The sequence below is a fragment of the Salmo salar genome, chromosome 02, assembly GCF_965601325.2.
Source record: "Salmo salar chromosome 02, fSalSal1, whole genome shotgun sequence".
NCBI classification, from domain to species: Eukaryota; Metazoa; Chordata; class Actinopteri; order Salmoniformes; family Salmonidae; genus Salmo; species Salmo salar.
In genome coordinates, this window is record NC_138292.1 from 83,847,501 (window position 1) to 83,856,117 (window position 8,617).

At 44.5% G+C, this 8,617-nt stretch overlaps 1 protein-coding gene across 1 annotated transcript in view; it reads left to right on the forward strand.

The window, feature by feature from the left end:
- Positions 1-2,125, forward strand: part of LOC106593532 (guanine nucleotide-binding protein subunit alpha-12) — a 33,422-nt gene extending 31,297 nt beyond the window's left edge. The window contains exon 6 of the mRNA XM_014184875.3: positions 1-2,125. This exon is cut by the window's left edge and continues 1,123 nt beyond it. The gene's annotated coding sequence lies outside the window, so the exon portion shown is untranslated.
- Positions 2,126-8,617: the final 6,492 nt, after the last annotated feature.

Consider the following 8,617-nt stretch of genomic DNA (forward strand, 5'->3'; position numbering starts at 1 on the left):
CACAGAGACAGAGAGAGACAGACAGAGAGAGACAGAGAGACACAGAGACAGAGAGAGAGAGAGAGACAGAGAGACGGAGAGAGAGACAGAGAGAGAGAGACAGAGAGACACAGAGACAGAGAGAGAGACAGAGAGAGACAGAGAGACACAGAGACAGAGAGAGAGAGAGAGAGAGAGAGACAGAGAGAAACAGAGACAGAGATCAGTCCAGTTATATGTTATGTGATCATCATCGTGTTCCACAAGTGTTCCTCATGGTGAACTCAAAGTGAGTTTGTCTCTCTCTCTCTACTTCCCTCCCCCTCTCCCTCCTCCTATCACATGTTGAAGATATCAGTACATCATATTCAGGACAGAAACTCAGTGAGTTTGTCTCTCTCTCTCTATTCTGTCGCTGTAACCACTGCCCCCTCTTCCTCTCCTTTCCTCCGCTGCCCCCCCCCCCCGCCCACACAAAGGAGTGATTGTCCCCCCTCTCCCTCCCGCTCTTTCTCTCTCCCTCTCCTTCTCTGTTGTGGCTGGAAAGATGAATTAGTGACTGTGAGGGTAAAGAAACTCCCCACCCTTACATCTAGTCTAACTAGTCATTACCAACACTACCTTATAACCACTGTCCCTCTCTCTGCTTCCTCTCCTCCCTCTCCAGACACTGTTCCTTCTGTTTATGTGCGTGTGTATCCGTTCTCTGTGAGTGTGTTTATAGCCTACTGTGTGTATCCGTTCTCTGTGAGTGTGTTTATAGCCTACTGTGAGTATCCGTTCTCTGTGAGTGTGTTTATAGCCTACTGTGTGTATCTGTTCTCTGTGAGTGTGTTTATAGCCTACTGTGTGTATCCGTTCTCTGTGAGTGTGTATATAGGCTACTGTGAGTATCCGTTCTCTGTGAGTGTGTTTATAGCCTACTGTGTGTATCCGTTCTCTGTGAGTGTGTTTATAGCCTACTGTGAGTATCCGTTCTCTGTGAGTGTGTTTATAGCCTACTGTGTGTATCCGTTCTCTGTGAGTGTGTTTATAGCCTACTGTGAGTATCCGTTCTCTGTGAGTGTGTTTATAGCCTACTGTGTGTATCCGTTCTCTGTGAGTGTGTTATATGCCTACTGTGTGTATCCGTTCTCTGTGAGTGTGTACATAGGCTACTGTGAGTATCCGTTCTCTGTGAGTGTGTTTATAGCCTACTGTGAGTATCCATTCTCTGTGAGTGTGTATATAGCCTACTGTGAGTATACTGTAAAACTGTGTCAAAACACACTACTACTATCACCACTAACCCCAACGTTACCGTGACGTCACTGTCATGTTTCCCTAACGTTTGTACAGTTCCATTGTTGTATCTTCTCTAACTGTTGTTGTTGTTGTTGATTGCACTGGATGAAATCTCATATAGCGAAATTGATGGAATACAAAATAGGAGAAAATCTGATTGTTCTGGAAAAACAGAAGAGAGGAGGAGATGTTGTGCACATTTATTGTTTGGTCTGTGTTTGTTATTCTACAGGCTAGCCTTGGTTCTGTTCTGATCAATACAGAGCTGTGTTTGTTTTTCTACAGGCTAGCCTTGGTTCTGTTCTGATCAATACAGAGCTGTGTTTGTTTTTCTACAGGCTAGCCTTGGTTCTGTTCTGATCAATACAGAGCTGTGTTTGTTTTTCTACAGGCTAGCCTTGGTTCTGTTCTGATCAATACAGAGCTGTGTTTGTTTTTCTACAGGCTAGCCTTGGTTCTGTTCTGATCAATACAGAGCTGTGTTTGTTTTTCTACAGGCTAGCCTTGGTTCTGTTCTGATCAATACAGAGCTGTGTTTGTTTTTCTACAGGCTAGCCTTGGTTCTGTTCTGATAAATACAGAGCTGTGTTTGTTTTTCTACAGGCTAGCCTTGGTTCTGTTCTGATCAATACAGAGCTGTGTTTGTTATTCTACAGGCTAGCCTTGGTTCTGTTCTGATCAATACAGAGCTGTGTTTGTTTTTCTACAGGCTAGCCTTGGTTCTGTTCTGATCAATACAGAGCTGTGTTTGTTATTCTACAGGCTAGCCTTGGTTCTGTTCTGATAAATACAGAGCTGTGTTAGTTTTTCTACAGGCTAGCCTTGGTTCTGTTCTGATCAATACAGTACTGCAATTTGCTGACCCCACGTCTCACTGTCTCCTTATTGGGTGTTTTTACTGTGTTAGTGTGTGTGTGCTCGTGTGTGAGCGTTTCAAACACGGTCAAATGCTACAGCTTTCAGTGCCTTCACAGAGGTTTGGAATGGTTATTTTCTTTATGGTTAAAATACACAAGAAGGGGCCTCCCGAGTGGGGCAGAGGTCTAAGGCACTGCATCGCAGTGCTAAAGGAGTCACTACAGAACCGGGTTCGATCCCGGGATGTGTCGTAGCCGACCAGGAGAGCCATGAGGTGGTGCACAATTGGCCCAGCGTCGTCCTGTTTAGGGAATGGTTTGCCGGCCGGGATGTCCTTGTCACATTGCGCTCTAGCGATTCCTTGTGGCGGGCCGGGCGCATGCACGCTGACTTCGGTCGCCAGTTGGACGGTGTTTCCTCCGACACATTGGTGCGGCTGGCTTCTGGGTTAAGCGAGCAGTGTGTCAAGAAGCAGTGCGGCTTAGCAGGGTCATGTTTCGGCTCTCGACCTTCGCCTCTCCCGAGTCCGTACAGGAGTTGCAGCGATGAGACAAGACAGTAACTAATATTGGACATCACGAAATTGGGGAGAAACTAACTGACCTTAGATCAGTCTATGGAGGTCTGTTTATTCCAAACCTGACAAAATAAATGTAGAAATCTATATTATTCAATTATTGCACCCACACTGCTCGCGTGCGCCAATGAGCGTCTGCGTTGCCAAGAGCTAAAATAGAAGTCAGTTCTATTTGTGATGCAGATCGCGCTGCAAGTCCTGCCTCTCCTATCTCCTCATTGGTTTATAGAAGCAGGTACCCACGTGCCATCTCCTCATTGGTTATACCCACGTGGGTGACTGAAAGACGAACAGAGACACTAGCTAATTTATGAAAGTTGCCAATCACAATATAAAGTCCAGAGAAGAAAAAGCCCGGAAGGATGAGATATGGCTAGAAACGATTCAGTTGACCGTTTTATGTGTGAATTAATTTGGTGGAGTAGAGGACCTTGTGCATTTCAGGTAAAATAACAACTCAATGTTTATATCTCAGGTCAAATTAGCTAGCAACAGCAAGCTAGCTAAATAGGACATATAAGCTAGCAAGTGCAAGCTAAATTGCCATAAATGTTTAATGCTTTTCGACCTGTCCCCAAATTAATGTCATTGGTTCAGAGTTTGTTTTGATATTTTAACCTGTGTGTCGTGATCGCGTTTGGTGTGGGGGGACAAAATAAATGTATGCACGATGGCACATGATGGCGCACGCGCGCTGCCGGTTTGGGTTCTGTGTAACTAACTGACCTTGGATCAGTCTATGGAGCCTGTTTAGTCCACACCTAACGAACTGACCTTGGATCAGTCTATGGAGCCTGTTTAGTCCAAACCTAACCAACTGACCCAGCATTGGCCTTAGCAGAGACACTAGCTAACTGACCTTGGATCAGTCTACGGAGGCCTGTCTACTCCAAACCTAACTAAATGACCGTGGATCAGTCTATGGAGGCCTGTCTAGTCCAAACCTAACTAAATGACCGTGGATCAGTCTACGGAGGCCTTAGCAGAGACAATAGCTAACTGACCTTGGATCAGTCTACGGAGGCCTGTCTAGTCCAAACCTAACTAACTGATCCCAGCATCGGCCTTAGCAGAGACACTTGCTAACTGACCTTGGATCAGTCTACTGCCTGTCTAGTCCAAACCTAACTAACTGACCTTGGATCAGTCTACGGAGGCCTGTCTAGTCCAAACCTAACTAACTGACCTTGGATCAGTCTACGGAGGCCTGTCTCGTCCAAACCTAACTAACTGACCCCAGCATCGGCCTTAGCAAAGACACTAGCTGACTGGTGTTCTACATTCTCGTCTTTTCCTGCTGATCAGGAGTCCATTTTTAGCCGTTGTACATTCAGCTACAGAGATGGAAGAGGGGAGGGGAGAGAGAGAAAGAAACATGGAGAGAGTGAGAGAGAGAGGCAGAGGGAGAGAGAGAAAGAAACATGGAGAGAGAGCGGGAGAGAAAGAAAAGAAACATGGAGAAAGAGAGAGGGAGAGAGAGAAAAGCAGATAATTTAACTTGATAGTTTGTGTATAGAAATGGTTCAATGTAGTGTTGACACATACACACACTGTGTATCTAAACCAAAGGCCTGGTTTAGTCAGTCTGTGGAAACAGCACCTCTGGGACCTGACGGAGGGAGAGACGGAGAGAGATAGAGGGAGGGAGAGAGAGAGGGAGAGAGATAGAGGGAGGGAGAGAGGGAGAGAGAGACAGAGAGAGATAGAGGGAGGGAGAGAGGGAGAGAGAGACAGAGAGAGATAGAGGGAGGGAGAGAGGGAGAGAGATAGAGGGAGGGAGAGAGGGAGAGAGAGAGATAGAGGGAGGGAGAGAGGGAGAGAGAGACAGAGAGAGATAGAGGGAGGGAGAGAGGGAGAGAGATAGAGGGAGGGAGAGACGGAGAGAGAGGGAGAGACGGAGAGCGATAGAGGGAGGGAGAGACGGAGAGGGATAGAGGGAGGGAGAGAGGGAGGGAGGGAGAGAGAGGGAGAGACGGAGAGAGGGAGAGACGGAGAGAGGGAGAGACGGAGAGAGATAGAGGGAGGGAGAGATGGAGCGAGATAGATGGAGGGAGAGACGGAGAGAGATAGAGAGAGGGAGAGAGAGACAGAGAGAGATAGAGGGAGGGAGAGAGGGAGAGAGAGACAGAGAGAGATAGAGGGAGGGAGAGAGGGAGAGAGATAGAGGGAGGGAGAGACGGAGAGAGAGGGAGAGACGGAGAGCGATAGAGGGAGGGAGAGACGGAGAGGGATAGAGGGAGGGAGAGAGGGAGGGAGGGAGAGAGAGGGAGAGACGGAGAGAGGGAGAGACGGAGAGAGATAGAGGGAGGGAGAGATGGAGCGAGATAGATGGAGGGAGAGACGGAGAGAGATAGAGAGAGGGAGAGACGGAGAGAGATAGAGGGAGGGAGAGAGAGAGGGAGAGACAGAGAGAGATAGAGGGAGAGACGGAGTGAGATAGAGGGAGGGAGAGGGAAGGAGGTAGGGAGAGGGGTTAGAGAGTGAAAAGGGAAGAGAAGAGAGAGTTGGAGAGAATAGAAAAGACAGGAAATGGGGAGAAATAGAGAGAAATAGAGAGTAAAGGGGAGGAGAGAGAAAGAGAGACAGGAAATGGGGCGGGATAGAGAGTAACGGGGAGGAGAGAGAACGAGAGCAAAGATCTAGAGAGAAAAGGAGATAGGAGAAGGGGTCATGTTTCCTATTCACACACTTCCTGCCCAGAGACGAATGGAGCAACTTAAAAAATTAACAACGCACACACACACACATACTCACATACACACAGACAGACGCCACATCAGACAAAATACCCCCCTCCCTCTCAAACCAACCCCCTGTGGCGCCTTACAAAGCCAGGGAGAGAAGGAAAGAGAGAAAAGAGGACAGTTTTAATGGAAGGAAACCCTTCGTTTATAGTAGAGAGTTTTAATGGAAGGAAACTCTTCGTTTATAGTAGAGAGTTTAAATGGAAGGAAACTCTTCGTTTATAGTAGAGAGTTTTAATGGAAGGAAACTCTTCGTTTATAGTAGAGAGTTTAAATGGAAGGAAACTCTTTGTTTATAGTAGAGAGTTTAAATGATAGGAAACTCTTCGTTTATAGTAGAGAGTTTAAATGGAAGGAAACTCTTCGTTTATAGTAGAGAGTTTTAATGGAAGGAAACCGTTCGTTTATAGTAGAGAGTTTTAATGGAAGGAAACCCTTCGTTTATAGTAGAGGGTTCAGATGGAAGGAAACTCTTTGTTTATAGTAGAGTTTAAATGGAAGGAAACTCTTTGTTTATAGTAGAGTTTTAATGGAAGGAAACCCTTCGTTTATAGTAGAGAGTTTAAATGGAAGGAAACCGTTCGTTTATAGTAGAGTTCAGATGGAAGGAAACCCTTTGTTTATAGTAGAGTTTTAATGGAAGGAAACCGTTCGTTTATAGTAGAGTTTTAATGGAAGGAAACTCTTCGTTTATAGTAGAGTTTTAATGGAAGGAAACCGTTCGTTTATAGTAGAGGGTTCAGATGGAAGGACACCCTTTGTTTATAGTAGAGAGTTTTAATGGAAGGAAACCGTTCGTTTATAGTAGAGGGTTCAGATGGAAGGAAACCCTTCGTTTATAGTAGAGTTTTAATGGAAGGAAACCGTTCGTTTATAGTAGAGTTTTAATGGAAGGAAACTCTTCGTTTATAGTAGAGTTTTAATGGAAGGAAACCGTTCGTTTATAGTAGAGGGTTCAGATGGAAGGACACCCTTTGTTTATAGTAGAGTTTTAATGGAAGGAAACCCTTCGTTTATAGTAGAGTTCATATGGAAGGAAACTTAGTTTATAGTAGAGTTTTAATGGAAGGAAACCCTTCGTTTATAGTAGAGTTCATATGGAAGGAAACTTAGTTTATAGTAGAGAGAAGAGAACACAGGACGTCTTGTTCTTCCAGACCACTGAGTGTGCGTTTGTTAGTAAAAACAATAGTTGCACTGAAACCTCTCCTCATGTAACCCCTGTGTATACACACACACACACACACACACACACACACCCCTGGGCAACCCAAACCGTGATGACATTGAATCAACATGGAAAACTGATTGGATGTGAAAAAGTCAGGGAATCTTTTATTCACACAACTTGTAACCTAAATACATGATGACATTCTGTTGTTTATTTCATCCAATGACACGGTGACATTCTGTTGTTGATTTCATCCAATGACACGGTGACATTCTGTTGTTGATGTCATCCAATGACACGGTGACATTCTGTTGTTGATTTCATCCAATGACACGGTGACATTCTGTTGTTGATTTCATCCAATGACACGGTGACATTCTGTTGTTGATTTCATCCAATGACACGGTGACATTCTGTTCTTGATTTCATCCAATGACACGGTGACATTCTGTTGTTGATTTCATCCGATGACACGGTGACATTCTGTTGTTGATTTCATCCAATGACACGGTGACATTCTGTTGTTGATTTCATCCAATGACACGGTGACATTCTGTTGTTGATTTCACCTTGAATTCACATTAGATGACAACTGAAGCATGTACAGTACCAGTCAAAAGTTTGGACACACCTACTCATTTAAGGGTTTTTCTTTATTTACAAAATGTTCTATAATAGTGACGACATCAAAACTATGCAATAACACATATGGAATCATGTAGTAACCAAAAAGTGTTGAACAAATAAAAACATATTTTATATTTGAGATTCTTCAAAGTAGCCACCCTTTGCCTTGATGACAGCGTTGCACATTCTTGGCATTCTCTCAACCAGCTTCATGAGGTAGTCACCTGGAATGCATTTCAATTAACAGGTGTGCCTTGCTAAAAGTTAATTTGTGGAATTTCTTTCCTTCTCAATGCCTTTGAGCCAATCAGTTTTGTTGTGAGGGTATACAGGGGTATACAGAAGTTATTATGGCAAGAACAGCTTAAATAAGCAAAGAGAAATGACAGTCCATCATTACTTTAAGACATGAAGGTCAGTCAATATGGAACATTTCAAGAACTTTGAAAGTTTCTTCAAGTGCAGTTGCTAAAACGATCAGGCGCTATGAGGAAACTGGCTCTCATGAGGACCGCCACAGGAATGGAAGACCCAGAGTTACCAGCCTCAGAAATTGCAGCCCAAATAAATGCTTCACATAGTTCAATTAACAGACATCTCAACATCAACTGTTCAGAGGAGACTGTGTGAATCAGGCCTTCATGGTCGAATTGCTGCAAAGAAACCACTAGTTAAGGACACCAATAATAATAAGAGACTTACTTGGGCCAAGACATACGAGCCATGGACATTAGACCAGTGGAAATCTGTCCTTTGGTCTGATGAGTCCAAATTTTTGCTTCCAACCGCCGTGTCTTTGTGAGATGCAGAGTAGGTGAACGGATGATCTCCGCATGTGTGGTTCCCACCGTGAAGCATGGAGGAGGAGGTGTGATGGTGCTTTGCTTGTGACACTGTGATTTATTTAGAATTCAAGGCACACTTAACCAGCATGGCTACCACAGCATTCTGCAGCGATACGCCATCCCATCTGGATTGGGCTTAGTGGGACTGTCATTTGTTTTTCAACAGGACAAGGACACAAAACACACCTCCAGGCTGTGTAAGGGCTATTTGACCAAGAAGGAGAATGATGGAATGCCGCATCAGATGACCTGACCTCCACAATCCCCCGACTTTAACCCAATTGAGATGGTTTGGGATGAGTTGGACTGCAGAGTGAAGGAAAAGCAGCCAACAAGTGCTCAGCATATGTGGGAACTCCTTCAAGACTGTTGGAAAATCATTCCTCATGAAGCTGGTTAAGAGAATCCCAAGATTGTGCAAAGCTGTCATTAAGGCAAAGGGTGGCTACTTTGAAGAATCTCAAATATAACATTTAATTTGATTTGTTTAACACTTTTTTGGGTTACTACATGATTCCATATGTTATTTCAT